Source organism: Antechinus flavipes, chromosome 4, assembly GCF_016432865.1.
Source record: "Antechinus flavipes isolate AdamAnt ecotype Samford, QLD, Australia chromosome 4, AdamAnt_v2, whole genome shotgun sequence".
NCBI classification, from domain to species: Eukaryota; Metazoa; Chordata; class Mammalia; order Dasyuromorphia; family Dasyuridae; genus Antechinus; species Antechinus flavipes.
This window is the reverse complement of record NC_067401.1, coordinates 47348734-47370694: the sequence shown is the minus strand read 5'-3', so window position 1 is coordinate 47370694 and position 21961 is coordinate 47348734.

Sequence of the window (21961 nt, the reverse complement as noted above, 5' to 3'; positions counted from 1 at the left end):
TTTAGAACACTAGGCTTTCACTATGCCCTGGGGAGAAAGGTAGAGTGAGGCATTTGCATAGAATTAAATTACTTTGTTAGCTTTACTCTGCTCTAAGCCTTTTCTTGGTATATGAAGATTGTGAAGAAACAAGAACAGCAAAGCTGATTGCTAGGAACCACCTGAGGCTTTACTCTAAAAAGGAAACATTAAAATTAACTCAAGTCAATATAGAATAATATAGAATAACATTCCCCCAAATAAGCCCTTTTGTGCCTCTCAACTATCCTGAAAATTAGGTTTTATCCAAAAACATTGGTAGAATTGTCAATACATCAATTAATAAATAAGCATTTTTTAAACACATGCTACTTCCACGGTCATGGTATCACATCAGTACTTAAGCTTGTGTTTCAGTTTGGACATTGTTTCTAAACTAATACAATAGCTTCTGTCCTAAAGAAGCTATATGACTTAACTGAAAGAAATGTTTAGGACTAACTAGATCTAATCCACAGCAAGTAGTTCATTCAATTACAAACGCTTGCCATGAACCTATTATGTGCCAGACACTAAGCTAGGCAGTGGGGACAGAAGGACAAAAAGGAGGGAATCATTGTTCTCAAGGAATTTATTCTTTATTGGAAGAGAAAAGATTTATTATTTTATGCATATACATGTGTATCTATAAACAGAATAAATACAAAATGAATAAAAGGTAGTTCAGGGGAGGAAAATAGAAGCAGTTGAGGGAGATGATTCAGGAAAGACTTCATAGAGAAGGTGATGCTTGAGATGAATCTTGAAGGAAGTGAGGAAATTTGAGACAAGGAGGTGAGCAGGGAATGTATTTAAGACACCAGAAATGGTGAGCCGTATGTTAGAGCTCACAACAAGGAAAAGGAAAATAATGTATAATTAGTAAAAACAAAACAAAACAAAACAGGTTTGGGTTATGTTGTGAAGAGTTTTAAAAATAAAACAGAAGAATGTATATTTTATTCTAGAGGCAATAGGGAGCCACTGGAATTTACTGAGTCAAAGTCAAATTTGAACTTAAAGAAAATCAGTTTAGAAAGGAAAAGAATTGAACTTGAGGCAAAGAGATTATTGTAATTCTTAAGATATTTCAATAATCCAGGCAGGAGGTGATGGAGATCTGAAGTAAGGTGGAAACTATGAATAGTTAGAAGGAGATATCTTTGGGAAAGATATCGTGAAGGTGGAATTGAAAAGATGTAGCAACTATTTGGATGTGTAAGAAATAGCTGATCATGTCAAGGACATGAAACTTGGGAGGGTGAAAAAATCATGGCACCTTGACCAAAAAAAGAGGGATTTCATAAGAAAATTAAAATTTTAGGGAAGAAAAGGAATTCTATTTTAGATATGCTAAGTTTGAGATTTTTATGGGATGATCAGTTTGGAATATGCAATGAGTAGGTCACATTGGATGAATATATAGATCTGTGAATCATCTACATAAAGATAATGGGAATTAATGAAGTTGCCACTTGAAAGAATATATTAAGAAAGGAGATCTCTGGACCAAGTCTTAGTTGGGGGTTGTTGCAGATTATAAGTCAACAAAGAAGATGGAGAAGGAGTAATCAGAGAGGTAAGAGGAAAAAGAAGAGAGAGTAGTGTAATGAAATCCAGAGAAGAGAGAGCAATCAAGAGGAAAAAAGTTATCAGTAGTTCAAAAACTCCAGAGAAGTCAAAAAGAATGAAGACTTGGAATAGGCTTATTAAATTTGGCAATTGAGATCATTGGTAATTTTGAAGAGAGCGGTTTCAGTTAACTGATTATATCAGAAGTGAGACTGAAAAAAATGAAAAAGGAGAGAGAGGGGGGGGAGAGAGAGAGAGAGAGAGAGAGAAACAGAGAGAGAGAGAGAGAGAGAGAGAGAGAGACAGAGAGACAGAGACAGAGAGAGACAGACAGAGACAGAGACAGAGACAGAGACAGAGACAGAGACAGAGAAAGACAGAGAAACAGAGAGAGAGCTGGGGAGGGAAGGAGGGAAGGAAGGAAGGAGAAAGGAAGAGGGGAAGAGGGAGAGAGAGAGAGAGAGAGAATGATTGAGGGGATATGATGGAGAAAAAGAGAGAGTGTGAAAGTAGCCATCTCAGTTTCAGAGAATGTTGCAAAAAATAAAGTGTGGGATAAAATGTCAAAGAGTTTTGAGATAAGAAAAAGGGGAAAAAGGGGACCCCTGGGGAATGACCTCTATATTCTTAGTAACATATAAAGTTAGAGTCTCACCTTAAAAGATGGGAGGACTAAAAGGAATGAGAGTTTAAGGAGAAAAGAGTATATTTGCAACATCCTCTATGAGAATCAGCATAGGGATTTATTTTACTTCAGTGAAAGCCAAGTCAAGATTAGATAACATATATTTGTATTCAGTCATTTCAAACTTTCTACAGTTCTATTCAACAGCCAGTGAAGAGTAATGAAGAAAATATATGGTATGAGTAATCCAAGGTTGCAGTTAAATAAACAGCAATATAATAAGTGGTCAAGGGACCTGAGAATGGTAAACAGTGTAGATTTGAATAGTTTAGCTATAGGGTCAAGGAAAAGAGTAAAATGAAGTCAAAATAGAGATAATGGTCTGAGTATGAGACTGAGATATGAAAGGATTGGACGTCATGGTGAGAATTAAATATAAATTTAGAAGGGATAAGTGATGAAGAAATAATACAATAATATAAGGTTCTGATCAGATCAAGAAATATAAAATTCAGTCACAGAATGATGTCTCTGAGTAATAACCAGCTCTGGAATATGATCATGGAGAAGAAGGTCATAGGATTTGTGAAGACTGAAAAACTGAAAGGTAAAGTCTCTAAGGGAACATCAACATGAATATCCCATAGGGATAGGCAGGAGGGAAAGACAGTACCCAAACTTTGAGTTTCCTAAGAAAGGAGGGAGAATGTCCTGGGGCCAAGAGAAAACAGCTACCATGTTCTATTTATTAATGGATTTTGATAAGAATTTTAAAGATAGAGGTTGATGAAAGTTGTCAGTAATGGGAGGGTCTGGAAAAGGAAAGGAATATTTCTATTCCCTCTCTAGAAGTTGTTATTGTTGTGGTTTGTCCTTTGTTCACCATGACATCAGGGAAGTGATGCTATGATATGCAAGTGGATTGTATTTAGTTGAGGGTGGGCTATATAGTCACTAAATTTACTTTCTGCTTCAGAACCATCTGAGTCCAGTGACAAGATATAGATTAGGATGGCCCTGGATGCAGTGGAAGAGAGACCTTGGCCTTTAAAGGTCTTGAACAGGTCTAAGTTTGATCTATGTTTCCTCTCCCCCCCCCATTAAGACTAGGTAAGAAATAAGGCAGAGAATGGCCTCTTTTACCTAAAAAATTAACTAGAGAGAGAAAGACCCTCTATAGGACTAATGCTATGAAGGAAGAAAAAAAGGTACAGTCAATGCTGAAGGAGATGGCCAAGGATCCAGTGCTTTTTTAGATAACACAGGCCTTTGTGAGTGACATAAAATGGGAGAAGAATGAAAGAAAGAGGTTTAAAATGAAGGGAGATTTGTTAACTCTGGAGTGGGAATTCCAACAGGCAAAATAGAAGGAGCAGACAGAATAGGAGCAGAACGTGGGGAAGTTTGAGGAAGAGAGGGATAAGAAAATGGCAAGTGGAAATTGAGGAGAGTGATGGTTCACTCTTAGGCAGTTAGTAATTAAGTATTATAAAAACTGGGAGAGTAACAGGTGGTGGGAGTTTGCTAAGCATAGAGGGTAATGATGGGTGGGAAAAACTCCACTGAAGAGGACAGATGTTAGAACATTAGATAGTTCATAGTCTCAATAGCTCCACCTAGAGGATATAGATAACTGAATTTACATCTTTTAATCTCTTATTTTAACCAATTTAGATAGAAAAATTTCTATAACATATTATACAAATCTCTTCTTACTTAGGCTGCTATGAAGCATAGTTTGAACTTTCCTTGATGATTCAGGACCATATTTATAAAAATTATTTTAAAACTATAGTACAAAACAATGATATTTATTCAAACACATAGGGCTATCAGCCTTTACACTAAGTAACTCTAGACTATTGTGGTTTTCTTATTCTTTCTTCTTGTTTTTATGCTTCTATTTTTTTCCTTCCTGCTATTGACTTTATTTCTCATTTCTCATCTTTATGTCAGGATCTATGTTTCATCTCCCCTCCACCCATTAAAACTAGGTAAGAAATAAGGCAGAGAATGGCCTCTTTTACCTACTAAAAAATTAACCAGAGAGAGAAAGACCCTCTATAGGAGTAATACTATGAAGGAAAAAAAGAAGGTACAGTCAATGCTGAAGGAGATGGCCAAGGATCCAGTGCTTTTTTAGATAACACAGGCCTTTGTGAGTGACATAAAATGGGAGAAGAATGAAAGAAAGAGGTTTAAAATGAAGGGAGATTTGTTAACTCTGGAGTGGGAATTCCAACAGGCAAAATAGAAGGAGCAGACAGAATAGGAGCAGAACGTGGGGAAGTTTGAGGAAGAGAGGGATAAGAAAATGGCAAGTGGAAATTGAGGAGAGTGATGGTTCACTCTTAGGCAGTTAGTAATTAAGTATTATAAAAACTGGGAGAGTAACAGGTGGTGGGAGTTTGCTAAGCATAGAGGGTAATGATGGGTGGGAAAAACTCCACTGAAGAGGACAGATGTTAGAACATTAGATAGTTCATAGTCTCAATAGCTCCACCTAGAGGATATAGATAACTGAATTTACATCCTTTAATCTCTTATTTTAACCAATTTAGATAGAAAAATTTCTATAACATATTATACAAATCTCTTCTTACTTAGGCTGCTATGAAGCATAGTTTGAACTTTCCTTGATGATTCAGGATCATATTTATAAAAATTATTTTAAAACTATAGTACAAAACAATGATATTTATTCAAACACATAGGGCTATCAGCCTTTACACTAAGTAACTCTAGACTATTGTGGTTTTCTTATTCTTTCTTCTTGTTTTTATGCTTCTATTTTTTTCCTTCCTGCTATTAACTTTATTTCTCATTTCTCATCTTTATGTCAGGATCTATGTTTCATCTCCCCTCCACCCATTAAGACTAGGTAAGAAATAAGGCAGAGAATGGCCTCTTTTACCTACTAAAAAATTAACCAGAGAGAGAAAGACCCTCTATAGGAGTAATACTATGAAGGAAAAAAAGAAGGTACAATCAATGCTGAAGGAGATGGCCAAGGATCCAGTGCTTTTTTAGATAACACAGGTCTCTGTGAGTGACATAAAATGGGAGAATAATGAAACAAAGAGGTTTAAAATGAAGGGAGATTTGTTAACTCTGGAGTGGGAATTCCAACAGGCAAAATAGAAGGAGCAGACAGAATAGGAGCAGAACGTGGGGAAGATTCCTGCTTCTTATCAGTCTTTATATATGAGGGCCCTAAGTGTTCCTAACAGGAAAAACCACTCAGGCATTTGGATTGACTTGAAAGCTTAAGAATTATAAGGTAACCAATTTCTAAAAGGAATGATAAAATATTAAGCTCTTACATACCATCTCTTTACACTCCTATTCAGCTATCATATTATAATTTGCTTTATAATTAGTTATACATGTCAACTTTTCTCATATCTCTATCATATCATATCTGATTCTCTATTATTTACCTTGTCTTCCCAGGCTACCACCTATCATTGTGACTGACATAACAAGGATGGGGCAACTAAGGCCTTGCCTAGAGCATCAAACTCTAGAGGACATCATTGGTATTTACACTCCTTCAGCTGTATTGTAACAACTGAGTTAAGCACTTAATTAGCAAAAGGTGGTTTTGTCATTTTTTCATGAAGCAGGGTAGAATTTATGGTTTCATCAGTTTCAGGAACTTTCAATATAGAAACTCTCTCCACTGAGGCAGATTATATTTCACCATTCATTTCTTGAAAAAGTATTCCAAGAATACACTATTCCCATAACTATCTTAGCGATGGCTTTGGCTTTTACAGACTTAATAGGAATTGTCTCCATCACCATTGTTTCTCTCCCTACCATCTACCTCCCCACTCCTTCATTCTACTCCCTTACTTACATGCTTGAAAGCTGTTAGTCAACATTCTCTTACCTTGACAGCACTGATTGGGATACTCCTGGAGATGTAGTGACAGATTTATGCCTAAGGAAAACCTTATCTAGACTCCCAATCTGTACCTTCTCCCCCCCCCCCCTAAAAAAAAATAAGGTCACTTAGAACCAGGTCTCCAAACTATTTTGCAGATATCTCATGATTGTGAAAGCATCTGGATTCAGATTGCTGCCCACAGATATACAGCCTGCCTCATGCCCACTTCTTCAAGAAAAGCATGATTTCCTAGTCTCATGGTCTTCTGCATAACTGTTTGAGCATTATAGACATGGGCAGTGAGACAGGAACATCTTGCTTTCTTTTGCTGTGCTAGGCTTCCTTCTTGCCACCACAATGATCACTCTAGAGATCTCTTTCACAATCACCTTAGGTTTCATTTATTTCACTGACTCCCTTTCAATCTATAATCCTTATTTCTCTATTCCCTAACCTCTGGTTATGTGTATGTTTGTGTCTCTTTGTGTGATAAATGAGTCCTTTCCCTTCCACTCTATTCTCTCCTTTCTTTTTTTCTTCTCTCCTGAGCTACTTCTTTCCTCTCCTGTCCCTCCTTCTGTCCTCTCTTCCCTCCCTCCCTTTCTTCCTTGTTTCTTGCTCTTCCTCTTATTCTCTCTTGAGACAGGTCTAGTGGCCTGGTTGCCATCTGCTGCTTGTTTTTTTTTTTTTTTTTCTTTATGAGGTTGAGATCAGATGGCATCTAATCGATCGTCATGGTCTCCATGGTTACCAGGGTGACAGAGTAGTTTGGAGAGACACATTCTCTAGCCCGGGGCTGTCAGACCATTCCTGAGAGGAGAAAAAAATAAAACCTCCTCCCTGATATTTACACATTTACATCTCTCAAATGCAGCAAAACATGGACTACGGGCATGTTTGACACAGTTACCTAGTAGCTTGGGGCCAGGAAATACAAATTGACTTTTTTTACACACAAAATTCACAAGGACAAAGGTAAAGATGTTGTAAGTGTGTGTGTGTGTGTGTGTGTGTGTGTGTGTGTGTGTGTTTAAAAAGGAATTGCAGAATCTCCTTTTCTTCTTTTTATTGTTTGACTAACATTAACTTAATAACTCTAATGACTATTTCTATTCCTGAACAATCACAGAAATAGTTCTGAAAGTAATTAGAGGCAAGTATTTGCTTCCCGGGGAAAAATAGTCTTTTTTTAAAAAAAAATCCATAATGTATTCTAATTCATTTAAACTGTAATATTAATTATAGTTCTTGGACTCGGAATAATTTTCCATACAGAAGATGGAATTCTTCATAATAACAAATCATCATATAGCTAAAAATGTAAACAAAATGACCCTTTTTAATGCAAAAAAAAAGTGCTGGTGCGTGACTGTTTACTCTGTATATATTAACATGGAGTGCTTGACCAATCTGAACTGAGCATTCAGTCATGCTATATTATAATGGAATATAATGGAGTTGACAGCCAAGATGTAGTTGCAAGGGGCACTAGAAAGACCTTCATAATGAGGATGTATAATTAATGAAAAAGAGGTCATGGATATTTGGAGATCCACAGCAAAACATAAAATGTAGCCATGGAATCACAGTATTTAACAGTATTAAAAATATAAACCCAATACACTTCTCTATTCAAACAAATTTAATATGAGACACAGATGCCTTAAGGTAATAGGACTATTTTCCCTCATTTGCTTGTGATTGTGTGAGTGTGTTTCTGTGTGTGTGAGAGAGAGAAAGAGACGGACACAGAGATAGAGATAGAGAGACAGACACAGAGATAGAAAGACAGACAGAGCGAGACAGACAGGCAGACAGAGATGGTATGCTAGTGAAACATCTACCTTTTTCTCCTCCATCACTGGAAGCCAAAGTTTAAATTGTGATACACACAAGCCAGCATTAATTCAATTAATAACATTTTGTATCACTTGAAGAAAATCTTCACATTACAGAAAGTAAATAGGCAAGATGTCCCCTATCCTTCTCTTTGTCTGTGCCATCCCCCCCCATATAGCCTTCATCTCCTTTACAATAGCTTTGTAGGGTCAGATCCATCCATCCACGGGATCTTTCCTGTTTCATGAAATAGAAATAAAGCCATCAAGTCAGGGTGAGCCTTTAATAGAAAGAAAAAGCAAGTGGTCATTTACATTGTGCCTTTGTTTTTCTTCTTGGCTCTGTCCCTTTGCTCACATTTGCTCTCCAATCTCACCATGATCTTCCTGTTCCTCATTACTAGTTATCAGTTGATCAATATTTATTAAGCCCCTATTTTGTGCCAGTTATAAGCAACTGGGGATACAAAAAGACACAAAAGCCCATCCCTGCCCTCAAAGAGTTCACAATGTAAATGTGGGAGACAATAAACAAATATATATGCATATATATGTATATATTAAAACAGATAAATATGGGATAAATAAAAATGATTAACAGAAGGCAAGCATTGCAATTAAGAAGAGTTGAAAAAGTCTTCTTATAAAAGATGAGATTTTAGTTGGGACTTAAAGGATGCCAAAGAAGCCAATAAGTAGAGTTGAACATTCCAGACATGAAGGATAGACAGAGAAAATGTCCAGAACTGAGAGATGTTCCTGTTTAAGGAACAGTTGCAAGAAGGTCAGTGTGGCTGGGTCAAAGAGTCCATGGGGGAAGAGTAAAGGATAAAGAAGAATGGAAAGCTAGGAGAGGGATTGGTTATAAAGAGCTTTGAATGCTAAATGAAATATTTTGTATTCACTCCAGGGGGCCACGATTAGTCCACAAAAATTTGTTTCTTTGTGTTTTTTGTTTGTTTGTTCATTTGCTTTATGGTAGGGCAGAGGTGGGACAGTAACGTGATTGATCTAGTATTTTAGAAAAATCCCTTTGGTGGATGGAAAGAGAATGGCTTGGCATGGAGGGATACTTAAGGCAGTATGAGGGGATGAATGTTGGAGGGGATGCGGGAAAATGGGGACACTGATGCATTGTTGGTGGAGTTGTGAACGAATCCAACCATTCTGGAGAGCAATCTGGAATTATGCCCAAAAAGTTATCAAACTGTGCATACCCTTTGATCCAGCAGTGTTTCTATTGGGCTTATATCCCAAAGAAATACTAAAGAAGGGAAAGGGACCTGTATGTGCCAAAATGTTTATAGCAGCCCTGTTTGTAGTGGCTAGAAACTGGAAAATGAATGGATGCCCATCAATTGGAGAATGGCTTGGTAAATTGTGGTATATGAATGTTATGGAATATTATTGCTCTGTAAGGAATGACCAGCAGGATGAATACAGAGAGGCTTGGAGAGACCTACATGGACTGATGCTAAGTGAGATGAGCAGAACCAGGAGATCATTATACACTTCGACAACGATATTGTATGAGGATGTATTCTGATGGAAGTGGATTTCTATGACAAAGAGACCTAACTGAGTTTCAATGGATAAATGATGGACAGAGACAGCTACACCCAGAGAAGGAACACTGGGAAACGAATGTGAGCTATTTGCATTTTTGATTTTCTTCCCGAGTTATTTTTACCTTCTGAATCCAATTCTCCCTGTGCAACAGAAGAACTGTTTGGTTCTGCAAATATGTATTGTATCTAGGATATACTGCAACATATTTAACATATATAGGACTGCTTGCCATCTTGGGGGGGGTGGAGGGAGGGAGGGGAAAATACGAAACATAAGCGAGTGCAAGGGATAATGTTGTAAAAAGTTACCCTGGCATGGATTCTGTCAATACAAAGTTATTATTAAATAAAATAAAATTTAAATTAAAAAAAAAAAGGCAGTATGAGGGGTAGGAACCTACATGAAAGGGGTAGCAGTGTCAAAAGAGAGATGGGCAGATTGGAGATATTTTGCAAGAGTAAAATACAATAGGCAATTTGTAACAGATTGGATATAGGAGGAGGTGGTGCTTGAAAGATAGTAAGAAATAAAGAATGGCTTTTAGTGACTGACAGGATAATGTTGCTGTGTACAGTAATAGGAAAGATAGGAGAATGGGAGTATTTAGGGGGAAAACTGAGTTTCATTTTAAACATGTTTAGTTTAAGATATCTGCTGCATATTGAATTTAAGGTGTCTCAAAGGCAGCTGGAAATGTAAGGTTGGAGGCTAACAAAGATGGTAGGGCAAGAGAGGTCAGTTTGAGAATAATCAGTAGAAGAAAAGATAATTAAACCCAAGATTGATAATAAGATTACCAAATGAAGTTAGAGAGTAAGATCTGGAAGAGAATCCAAAAACACTGGAGAGTGATTGGATAGGAGAAAAATCAAGAGGAACTGGGGGGCCTGAAAACTCAGAGAAGAGAGTACCAAGGAGAAAAGAATGATGAATAATGTCAAAGGTACAGAGAAGTCAAAGAATGAAAATTGAAAAAAGACCATTGGATCTAGTGATTAAGAATCATTGCTAATTTTAGAGAGAGCTTGAATCCAGCTTAAATTCCACCTCCTCCAGAAGTTTTCTCCCAGGTTCCAGCTCCTCTTGAGTACTTGTAAATTCCAAAAACACTATTGTCTCTAAAACATGCATCAATCAGGACTTTCTTCACATGTGTGCACCCAGAAAGTCACTCCACTCTATGGCCCAGAACTTATGTGAAATCACTTCATGAGCCACACCAGCATGTTCAATTTTACCAATTAATTAAAAGACATGTTGATTCAAAGCAAAAGATATTTAACTGAAGAGTAACAATTAAACAACAAGAAAAGACCTTTTCTCATGCACACATGAGTTACATTTTCTCACATGTTATTACATTAATAATGAAGTTTATACACACATAGTAAAAGTACATGACTAGGGAATGCGCATGGAGTACAAACATGGAGAAGGAGCAACCAGGGGATTGCACAAGTCAGAAATACATACTGTCAAAATACATTGTAGAGGGCAAATATGTAACATGTACCCAGAAGACCCACAGATAGGAAACTCACATCTGGTCCATAGGTGGGGTCTGGTCATCTCACATCTTTGATGTTATAGAGCCACCAATGATCTCTGGTGAGGTCATGATGTTTTTGGGACATCTCTGTTTTTAGGGTATTATGTCTTGACTCTCCATCACCTCTTGGATGTCTTTCTTCTCCACTGGGCTTCTCTGTTGGTCTCACTGTCACTGAGCTCCTCTTAGCTACCCTCAGCTGGTCCTCAGTTTCTTCAATGTTACCTGATATGTGTATTGTAGTATGTCAGGTAGTAAATTTCTCCCTAGTAAAAGAAATCTATAACATTCAGTTTTAATCAAGAGCGAAGAACTGCTATATTCATTCAAGCAATTATGAAAAACCATGAGAATCACAGGTTATTCTTTTGGTTGCTTTTTTCCTGGTGTCAATTTGACGTATGGCTCAAATCAATCTTCTGTTAATTCTTTTTAAGCTCATGATGATCAATCTGCATCCTCAAACTTATCTTAGAGACTCCATACAACAAGGTATGCGAAAGCTAGAGTGATAAGTCTCCTCTCACATCCCATATTGCTCTGTTTGGCATGCAAATAAACCTAGGTAGAAGAAAAAAAAAGAACTAGGTCAAACCAGCAAGCCTTCCTAACTTTATTATTCTGATCTGCCAGTAACAAAATAGCTGAGTTTTGCCTAACAAGGAACTCATGGGTATCCATCTAGATACATATGACTCTGGTATATACAAGTACATATAGCATATACACTGGCATTATTATTTTTCATTTCACATGGTTTCCTGTATTTCCAGTTAGAAAACAGTTCCTTTGAAACAAGGAACTATATTTTATACTCCTATCTATGGAGCATATCACAGTGATCTGCCTGAAGTAGATGCTCAATAAATATTGGATAATTATGATAAGAGATCACAATTATTATGAAGATCATGGTAATAATTTGTATTAAAGTTCAACAGAGGATATTGACTCTAATGATGACAATGATAATGATGATGACAATGACCTTTATATGACTCTTTAAGGTTTATAAGATTTTCTCATTCATGATTTCATTTGATTTTCACACCAAATCCATGAGATAAACACAGAATTATAACTTTTGTACCATTATGAGTCAAATAACAGTGGAATTCTAGGAATTTCTTTAATTATGAATACATAAAGCCAGCATTAACTCAGGTTATAAGGAATTATTTCATTTAAAGAAAAACCTAACCTCCTAGGTACTATCCTTGGTGCTACCTACTTCAAAGAGTGGTTTGTAAAGAAAGTGCTTTGTTAAGCACAAAGCAGATAGAAATGTAAGCAATTATGAATGCCAACTGAGACTTTCTCCTTTCTTCTTTGTGTCTCTAGTACACTTGTGTGCAAACACACTTCCCAAAGATAGGTGAGTTCTTGCTTGGAATGAAATGAGTCATTTGTTCCCATCAGGGCAACTGGCACAGCATGGTGTCAACTCACTCTTGCCTCCCGCAAATTGAGTTTGTCAGTGCTCAGCCACACAGCTGAGTGAAATGTTGTGTGAGGCTGCCTGTCTCCTGGGAGAGAGAACTGGCATAAACCACATCCTAATGGGATCTAGAAACAAAGAAGCGTGAATGAAGTGTTAATTGCATTCATAAAGACATTAACAAAGGAATTAAAATGGCAGAAGCTTCCTTCTCCATCACCACCTCCCCCCAAGATTCAAACACATACATGAAACCCCAATGAACATTTTAACAAAAAATTATTTGTTTATTGTCTGCTCGTTGCAAATAAACTACTATATAAATAAGAACTTTTTAAGGACCAAAAATTAATACTTAGAAGAGTTAGCATCAGAAAGTTTATCCCAGGTCTTTTTGTTTCTCTTGACTTTCTTGAGAGAATTTAAGCTTCTGCAGGGAAAAAATTCCAGCATTTTTCAATATTGCCTCATTAACTATAAGAATATCTATTAACAGTTTGAAACTAATCAATCCTACAGCTTTTATTAAAAAGAATAAAATGCTCATTATCTCTGTTAGTCATTTTAGTTTTTGAAGGCAAATGATAAAGTTAGGGTTATATTTTGCCACTGGATTGCCATTGGGTTTTTTGCTGATGGGTTTTTTCTGAGCTAACCAGAAGGAAGGAAACCCATTTCTTTCTCCTCGCTGCCATCTTCAGGATTTCAAGTTCAGTAATAGAGTTGAGATGGAACACAATGCCTCCCTCTGAGGCTGGTTAGGGTAGTTGTTTAGTGCTCCTAGTTATTGAGAACATGGTTAATGGACTTGAGCCCTCTATGGTTCACTACAGTCTGCATCCCTTGACTCTAGTCATTCACTCTGTAAATGCCAGTGATTAGTGATCACAAAACAAGACAATAAAATGTTGATGGATCAGCACAAATCAGTAAGAACTATTACAAAGGACAAGCAGGTGCTCTGCTGACTCATATCAATAATATTCACCAATTCAATTCAATAAACATTTATTAAAAGCCTGTTGTTTGTAATATATGACTATCCCAGAAATACAAAAGTAAACACGCCAGTCCTTAGGGGTCTAGCATCAGGAAAGCAAGAAGGGAGATAGCTATGTCCTGAGCTCTGGTTTTACACGGTTTCGGTTCTGTGGCAGGATGTACACATTACCTTCTGCTCTCTCCTTTATTCATTCTGTCCTATCCCAAAGTTTATAGTGAAAAGTTTCTGAATATAGTCCATGTGTATCTTCATGGATGTAGATAAAAGTGTTTACCTGATCCCAGAGAAGCACTCAAGACAACAATAGATAAGACAGCCTTTAATTCATATCACAAAACATGCAAAAACACATAAAAAGGATGCTCAATACCCCATAAGAATGCCACAAAGCACATAAGGGACTCACATTAGTCTATAAACTATAAATACAATTCTCTCTCAGTCCATTGAGTCCCACATTTCACAGAGACCTTAAATCCTCCATATAAAAGGATATAATCTTATTATTTGCATTCTCCTCCAAAGACAAATAAAAAAGGACTGCTAGATGGGCAACTCTTAACATTTCCAAGTCTCACTTTCACCCCCATCAAAAACTTTCTGAGGGTTTAGTCTTGAAGAGCAGAAGCATAAGTTTCTAGATACACAACCTCCTTTCCCATCAGACCTACAAGATCCAAATAACTCATGCAAAAGATAAGTCCCTGATTTCTCCATATTATGGCTATAGTCACTTATCAATATTTCTTTGTATGCACAATCCTATTTTGCTAACAACATGCATGACCCAGGAAATTCCCCTTCTCACTCTAGATTGGAATTTTGGAACGTTTAAACTTGGGGATTTTGGAAACTAAGAAATTCAGGAGCTGATAGTTGTCATGTTTTGTCATGTTGTCGTGACATTGCTCAGAAACTTTCCTTTTGGAAAACATGGACAGGCACATAGTTCTCTGTCTAAAAACAGACATTAATAGAAAAAAAATCATCCTCCTGGATTTAACTGCACTACACTGCCAAGATCCTTCTGCAGGAAAAATAAAGGGAAATAGAGACCTCCAGGAACCAAGATGGTAAAGTAAGCAATGAATCATTGTAACTCTCCCATGTTCACCTTTGGACAACCATCAAATAGCACTACAAGACAGGTCCAGAAGCATTAGAACCAGAAAGGAGATGAAGTAACTTGGAAGATCTGCAGGAGGAGTCCATCTCATTTGAATAAATGGGAGGGGGTGGGAGATTGACAATCCAAGACAGATTAGTTTCCCAGAAAACCAATAGCAGGCTCTGCCTCAGCAAACTAGAAAGAAATCCTTAGCCCCAGTGTGGTAGAGCCAGTGAATGCCAACATCAGGACACTTCCCCCATCCCCAATTTGCCTTACTATAGTCGGAGACAGCTGATATACTCCAGCTCCAGGAACAATATGTACTTCAGGGATGCCCTGAACAAACAGGAATCTTCCAGAGGTCAGAACTCTAAGTGCTTCAGTGAAGCTCCCAGAAATGCAGAAACACCTCACCAGGCCTTAGTACACACCAGAGGCCAAAAACCCCTCACCCTACACCAGTGGTGTAGTACCTGACAGGAGGATGCTTTGTGGCCTTAGGACAACATCAGCACAGCAACAGATAAACAGCCAAAGCCTACAGCCACTGGCTCAAGAAGCTTGAGAAAGTACTCCTTCAACCCTGAGAGCAGAACTCAAATTTAAAAGAAAGGAAAAAGATAACCCAAATTAGCAAAACAAAACAAAACAAAAAACACAACAATAACAACAAAAAGAATTTGACCAAAGAAAGTTATGATGACAGGGAAGAACAAGACACAAACTCAGAAGAGGACAACAATTATGAAAATTCTGAAGAATAATGGAAAGTGATCTCAAATCCAGAAAAAATTCATAAGAGATAAAAAAAAATCTTAAAAATCACAGAAGAAAGATAGAAGAAAAATTGGGGAAAGAAATGAGTGTAATGCAAGAAGATTTTGAAAAAAAATCTTGGAAATGGAAAAGAAAGTACAAAAACTAATTGAGGAAAACAGCACTTTAAAAATTAGAATTGGGCAAATGAAAGCTATTGACTCTATGAGACATCAAGAAATAATCAAACAAAATCAAAAATAATGAAAAAAGGAAGAAAATTTGTAATACCTCATGGGAAAAACAACTAACCTGGAAGATGGATCCAGAAGAGACAATATCTGGATCCCTGGACTACCTGAGAGACATAATCAAAAGAAAGATGTGAACACCATCTTTCAGGAAGTTTCAAGGAAAAGTGCTCTGGTGTGCTGGAATCAGAGGTCAAAATTGGCATGAAAAGACTCTACTGATCACTTCAGGAGAGATTGCCCCTCTCCCTCAAAAAAAACTTCAAGGAACTACCAGGTCAAGGAAAAAATACTACAAGTGGCCAGAAACAATGAAAATATTACATATTCACAAGGTTTGGCGGCTATAACATTAAAAGATTAGAAATCAGGACACTAATACATTGTTAAGTGGAGTTGTGAACTGATCCAACCATTCTGGAGAGCAATATAGAACTATGCCCAAAGGGCTATCAAACTGCACACTCTTTGATCCAGCAGTGTCTCTATTGGTCTGTATCCCAAGAGATCATTAAAAGGGAAAAGGACTCATACGTGTAAAATGTTTGTAACAGCCCTTTTTGTAGTGGCAAGGAACTGGAAACTGAGTGGATGCCCATCAATTGGAGAATGGCTGAAAAAGTTATGGTATATGAATGCTATGGAATATTATTATTCTATGAAAAATGATCAATAGGATGATTTCAAAGAGACCTGGAGAGACATCATAAACTGATGGTAAGTGAAGTGAGTAGAACTAAGAGAACATTGTACATAGCAACAGCAAGATCACAATGATCAATTCTGACAGATGTAGCTCTTTTCAACAATGAGGTGATTCAGGACATTTCCAATGGACTTGTGATGAAGAGAGACATCGGCATCCAGAAAGAGGATTGTGGGGACTGAGTAGGGATCACAATATCATACTTTCATTTTCTTTTATTATTTTCTTGCATTTTATTTTCTTACTCATTTTTTTTTCCTTCTTGATCTGATTTTTCTTGTGCAGCATGGTAATTGTAGAAATATGTACAGAAGAATTGCATATGTTTAATATATATTGAATTACTAGCCATCTAGGGGAGGAGATGGGGGAAGGGAGGAAATATATTTGGAACACATATTTTTCAAGGATGAATGCTGAAAATTATCTATGCATATGTTTTAAAAATGAAGAGCTTTATTAAAAAAAGAAAAATATTAGAAGTCATGGAACATGATGTTCTGGAAAGCAGAGGAGCTAGGAGGAATACAACCAAGCATCATTTACTCATCAAAATTAAATATAATACACTAGGTTAAATGGTCATTCAGTGAAATAAAAGGATTTCAAGCTTTCATAGGAAAAGACCAGAAGTAAACCACAAGTTTGACCTCTAATATCAAGAATCAATAGAAGCAAGTTAAAAGAAAAGAAAACACAAGGAATTCAATAGAGCTAAACTGTTTATATCTTTACGTGGGAAGATGATACTTGTAATTCTTAAAAATTTTATCACTAATAATATGTGTAGAAGGAAAATACATAGACAGAAGATATGGATATAAGGGGAATTTGAGAGATGAAAGAAAAAATTAAAGAATGAAGAAGAGAAGTACACTTGGTTACAGAAGGAAGGAAGAAATAGAATGATGTAAAATAGTTTACATATACAAATTTATTTACAAATAAATTATTTCACATAAAGAGATACAAAAGACCTATTACTATGGAGGAGAAGATGAGAGGCTGGGTAATAAGCATTGCTTGAATCTTAATCTCATTATTATTGGTTCAAAGAGAGAATAATATATGCAAACAGTTGAATATAGGAATCTATCTTATCAAACAGGAAAATAGGAGAGGAGCAAATTAAGTAAAAGGGGAGGGAATTGTTAGAATGAAGGGCAGATCAGGGGAGGTATTATTCAAAAGCAAAACACTGATAAGGAGGAAACGGTAAGGAGGAAAGTAGAGAGAACAAATAGGAGAAAGAATAGGATGGAGAGAAATACATAGCAAGTAATTATAACTATGAACATGAATGGGATAAACTCTTTCATAAAATGGAAATGGATACCAGAGTGGATCAAAATGCAGAATCCTATAATATGTTGTTCACAAGAAACATACTTGAAGCAGAGAGACTCACACAAAGAAAAGGTAAGGGATTGGGGGCAGAATTTTTTATGCTTCAGCTAAAATGAAGAAGAAGAAGAAGAAGAAGAAGAAGAAGAAGAAGAAGAAGAAGAAGAAGAAGAAGAAGAAGAAGAAGAAGAAGAAGAAGAAGAAGAAGAAGAAGAAGAAGAAGAAGAAGAAGAAAGAGAAGAAATAGTAGTAGTAATAATTAATAATAATAATAGTAGCAGCAGTCCTAATCTCAGACAAAGTAAAAGCAAAAAATAGACCAATTAAAAGAGATAAGAAAACTTTGTGGCATACACAAAGGCACTCCAGACAATGAAGTAATATCAGTAGTAAACATATATGCACCAAGTGGTATAGCATCCAAATTCTCAAAGAAGAAGCTAAGTAGGTTATAGGAAGAAACAAATAACAAAACTAATCTAGTGGGGGACCTCAACTATTTTATCAAAACTTGATAAATCAAACCAAAAAATAAACACAAAAGAAATTTGAGAGGTAAATAGAATATTAGAAAAATCAGATATGACAGACTTTTGGAGAAAACTAAATGGGTGAAAAAGAAACATACCTTTTTCTCTGCAGCACATAGCACATACACAAAATAGATCATGTAATAGGGCATAAAACCCTCAAAATCTAATGTAAAAAGACAGAAATATTAAAAGTATTCTTTTTGAATAATAATGCAATACAAATTAAATTCAACAAAGGGCAGTGGAAAGCTAGATTAAAGAAAAACATAGGGGGAAAAATTCTGAACAAGTGTGCCAGCTCCCTTTTATAATCTATCTTGAATAGGAGACCTCTCCCAAAATAGTTCATCCCTCAACAGTGGGAATCAGCCAGTTTCGGGAACATTAGTGTAACCCATTTAACTAAAGACATCTTTCAATAAAAGGTTGGAAATCATGAAACATACTATTCTGGAAGACAGTGGAACTAGGATTATAACCAAGAATCATTTACTTAGCAAAATTAAGTGTAATACATCAGGAAAAAAATGGTCATTTAGTGAAATAAAAAAAATTTCAAGCTTTCATAAATAAAAGACTAGAAGTAAACCAAAAGTTTGACCTCTAATATCAAGAACCAATATTATCTCTCCCACTTTCTGTGATTTTGCTGCATTGGCCTATTTGGAGTTTTTTGAACATGGCATTCTTCTCATCAAATATGACATTTGCAAAGTATTTATCACCGTGTGTAGCACATAGGAGGCATTTAATAGATACTTACTCCCTTCTCCTCTCTTCCCATTCCCATTTCAAGCCTTGAACTAGAATGCTCTGATCCTTCACCACTGTCTCTTTGTTTATATAACTTTCTTCAAAACTCAATTTACATCTTGCCTTCTGTGAAAGGACTTGGTCTTTCAGCATCTAATGCATTCCTCTCAGATTACCTTCCAATTACTCTCTGTATATCTTCTATGTACTTAGTTGTTTATATGTTGTCTCTACCATTAGAATGTATTTTCTTTGAGATCAGTTACTGTTTTGCCTCTTTCTATGCTACTTAGCACAGTACCTGGCAAATAGTATTTGTTGTTGTTCATTCATTTCAGTCATGTTCAGTTAGTCAAGTCCAGTCATCTTGGCAAAGATACTAGAGTGGTTTGCCATTTCCTATCCAGTTCATTTTACAGATGAGGTAACTGTGATAAACAGGGTTAAATGACTTGCCTAGGGTAGCACAACTTCTAAGTCTCTCAAGCCAAATCTGAACTCATGATGGTCAGTCTTTCTGACTCCAGACCCAGCACTCTATGCACTTCACTACCTAGCTTCCCAGGGTAAGAGCTTAATCAATCCTGATTGATTGACAAGACCACTCTCATATACACAACGAATGGTGTCTGTGAAGAAGTTTAATAAAGAAAAAAGTCTTTCTATTCCTTCTGTTCTTTTCACAACACCTTTTACTACATCTGGTATATTGATACCCCTCCCATCTTTGGAATGATGCTAAGAACTTTTTAATTTACAAGGTATACCTAGGCCCTCTGAACTTAATTATTCTTAATAATGAACTCTACCTATTCATGCTTTTAAACTTGATTTATACTCTTTCTCCAAGACAATTTTATCCCTTAACTGAATTGAATAAATGAGTCATTAATGAAGACTGCAATCTAATGGGAAAGATAAAGATATGTAAAGATGTAATTTTTTAAAAGAACAAGATAAATGTATGAGAAAAGAACAAATAAAGTGAAATTTTGAGATGACAGAAGAAAAGATCATTTCCTTCTATGATATGATGATGGCTTCATAAATGATATAACATTTGAGCTAGATGTTGAAGAGGAATATTTCAATAGCAGAGATGTGTGAGGAGGGTTTTCCACGGTTAGGGAATAAATACATAAAGCAAATCCTCTTGGTGGCCATTTAATTTTCCTGTTCTTGAACTCATAGATGGAATCCCAAGAAGTTTGGTTTATCATTATTACCTTCTGGGCATATTGTTCCTCATTCCTTTCTAGTATACACTGCTGACTCATCTCCTTAGGATTTTTTCTATTATATTATAGAAATCTCTTTACCTTGGAAGTTAATTTCCCCCAAATCCCCCAATCCACTTCTCACACTGGAGTGTTTTGCTATTTCCTCTCCAGTTTATTTTACACATGAGGTAACTAAGATAAACAGGGCTAAATGTTACCCTAGGGTAACACAACTTGTTAATATCTGAGGCCAGATTTGAAATCATGATGATCAGTCTTTCTGATTCAAGACCTAGATCTCTATATACATCATCCTTGCAGCCTCTTCCTCCAATTGGCTGATTCCTCCCAGAACCTCCATTTTAAGGAACAGATCCCAAGTCTTTCAATTATTCAATCCTCTCTAGGCTATGGTGCTGTCTTATATTGATAGGACTTCCTCAACCATATTCCTGTGCTAGGCAACTTCATCCCCAATCCTAATTTTCATTTACTTTTTATGTATTGTATACTGTATTCCCCTATTAGGATGTTACCTACTTAAGAACAGGAAATGTCTTTCTTTCTAATTGTATTTTTGTTCCCAGTGTTTAGCATATCGCCTTGCATATAGTAAACTCAATACATGCTTGTTGAATGACCTACTGATTGACTGATAGAGTTCTAGGGGTTACCTTAAGGGACTAGAACTTTCCTATGTGATATTTACAAGCCCATCATTGTGTACATCTAATTAACTTTTAAAGATGCAATTTACTAAGCAAGTATAACTAAGAGATACCAAAATAATCTTCTCTTCTCCATATTAAGTATTCACTTTATCTTTGCACAACAAGGTCCATGGGATCAAAACTGAAACCTAAAAGTATTAAGGCACATATGCAAAGAGTGCATGTGACAAATGAGTAACTCATAGCTCCCAGTCACTGGGAGTTCTTTTTACTCCTTTCTAGAGCCCTAGTGAAATTTCCCTTAGGTATAACTCTCTGCATAGCTCTCTGTTTGGCTGAGGATTGGTACCTTATAGAGGTTATAGTCCACACAGCTCCCTGACCTGACCCAAGGGGGCCATGTTCCCTTTCCTCAGTGTGTGTCTCATCTCCTAATGTACTGACATCTGATATAGCTCACACAGTTCATTGCCAAAGATATCAATGGCAACTCCAGATCTTCTGACCTTTCAAAGTTCACAGAGTCAATGGAGGAGGGAGAGGGGAAAGAGAGATAGAGATAGAGACACAGAGAGAGACAAGAGAAAAAGACAGAGACAGAAATGAAGACAGAGAGATAGAGAGAAAGAAAGTAGAAAAGAAAGAAAGAAAGAAATAGAAAGAGAGAAAGAGAAAGAAAGAAAGAAAGAAAGAAAGAAAGAAAGAAAGAAAGAAAGAGAAAGAAAGAAAGAAAGAAAGAAGAAAGAAAGAAAAGAAGGAAGGAAGGAAGAAAGAAAGAAAAGAAAGAAAGAAAGAAAGAAAGAAAGAAAGAAAGAAAGAAAGAAAGAAAGAAAGAAAGAAAGAAAGAGAAAGAAAGAAAGAGAAAGAAAGAAAGAAAGAAAGAAAGAAAGAAAGAAAGAAATGGAGGGAGGAAGGACAAATAGCACATTTATATATAGGAAGGATGCTATTTTATAAAATATGTAAATCAAAGGAAGTAAATTGCTCAAATAGTCCCGTTTCAGAAAAAGAAATAGAGTTATTAATCAACTCTCTAAGAAAAATCCCCAGGACTAGATGGATTTACATGTGAATTCTACCAAATATTTAAAGAACAATTAGCCCCAATGCTG